Genomic DNA, 550 nt, shown 5'->3' with positions numbered 1-550 from the left:
TGAGAAAAATCTTCTGATGGGGCAGGTCCCTTTTTAATATTTTAAATGTCTTGCTTAGACCAATGACCCTCTCTACATGAATCCTCTTAGATGCGATACGTCTATCCCTAACAACTGTCTCTGCATTAATGAAGAAAGTGAAAGAATGAAGGCTAGACTTTGCCTGGTACTGCACTTAACGCTTAACTCGAGTTAAATTTTGTCGTGTAGACGAGGCTATAGTGAATCATTGACCTAAAATGTGTGAATCATTGACCTAAAATGTACACAAAATGTATAAGGTGGTATGGCATGTATTGTAATATGTAAAGGTTCTTATTTCTTACTGCTTGGGGGGGAAGTGGAATGCAAAATGAAATGAATGGGGTTAGCCGCTAGAAACAGTTGCCGCTTGAGGGCAGCACTTCTGCAGAGGTGAAGATTATCCGCGTACCCAGATGCACACCCGGGATAGAGTGGGGGAAGTGGGTGTTTATTCTTTTGTGTGTGAAGAATGAAAGAATGAAGAATGAAGGCTAGACTTTGCCTGGTACTGCACTTAACGCTTAAC

The sequence above is a fragment of the Priapulus caudatus genome, unplaced genomic scaffold, assembly GCF_000485595.1.
Source record: "Priapulus caudatus unplaced genomic scaffold, Priapulus_caudatus-5.0.1 Scaffold473, whole genome shotgun sequence".
Taxonomy (NCBI): Eukaryota; Metazoa; Priapulida; class Priapulimorpha; order Priapulimorphida; family Priapulidae; genus Priapulus; species Priapulus caudatus.
This window is presented reverse-complemented; position numbering follows the sequence as displayed.